Source organism: Aplysia californica, unplaced genomic scaffold (genome assembly GCF_000002075.1).
Source record: "Aplysia californica isolate F4 #8 unplaced genomic scaffold, AplCal3.0 scaffold00028, whole genome shotgun sequence".
Classification (NCBI taxonomy): domain Eukaryota; kingdom Metazoa; phylum Mollusca; class Gastropoda; order Aplysiida; family Aplysiidae; genus Aplysia; species Aplysia californica.
The window spans coordinates 1,974,363-1,975,413 of record NW_004797298.1 but is presented as its reverse complement, the minus strand read 5'-3'; positions in this window follow the sequence as shown (position 1 = coordinate 1,975,413).

Sequence of the window (1,051 nt, the reverse complement as noted above, 5' to 3'; positions counted from 1 at the left end):
TCTCTCTCTCTCTCTCTCTCTCTCCTCTCTCTCTCCCCCTCTCTCTGTCTCTTCCTCTGACAACTCTGCGACTAATAGGGGGAGCCCATTAGATCGGGTCGGTCCGGATTGGGTGGTCGGGTTGGGTCGTTTTCTGGTGGTTTCAGTGCACACTACAAAGTAGAGAAACCTTTAACCTCAATGGCTTCCAGGGCTCCTTTCCGCAGTTCCCTGTTGTAGTTCCGCGGCAGCCTGATATCCCCTGAACATGGGTTACATCGATAACTTTCTATTATCAAATATCGTCCATAACAAGAAAGTTCACTCAGCCCAAAAAAAATGTCTCAGTCTTTGTTTTGATGCTCTCTTACGTTTCTCCAGAAGAAGAATAGGAATAGCACAGTTGGTTAGTTTCGCTTTTATTGTTTTTCCCACAAGTAGGGTAACTCTGTTCACAAACCCGCACTTTTTCGAAGAGGGCGCCACCGGATTTTGAGTGTCAGCATGGACACGTGACTCAGCCTTGTTGTAATTGGCTGAAGACCACCCGATCGCGCGACTCGCAGGCCTGAAAACAAACGCGTTTGTATTTGAGGTCACCCGACCGAGTCGATCGGTTTGTGCCACGATAGCCGCTTTGCACCCTCAATTTGTGTCTGTAACTGTGTTCGAGTATATGTGATGGCAAAAAAGCACTCCAAATGCAAAAACAAAATTCAAGCGGAAAACAAAGCGCTTTATATACTTTGTTCCTGTTAAGGCCCCATGAGAATAAAAAACGCCATTATACTACACAAATGTGCCCAAAATTCTGCAACATGTACGTCCCCATGAAGACTGAAACGGTTACATAAAACAAAGTGGGTGGCCAAGGCAGTTAAGGCGAATATCTGTGAGCCCTTTAAATACTAAATAGCTCTTACTTAGCCCCCTTCCCCCTAAAAAAATCCACCCAAATCCCACCCCATAATAAACAATTCTCCTGTCGTTAAAAACAAACCCTCAACAAAAATTCTACATCTGCTTCGTTCGATCTCAAAATCATCCGCCTCTCTCTCTCTCTCTCTCTCTC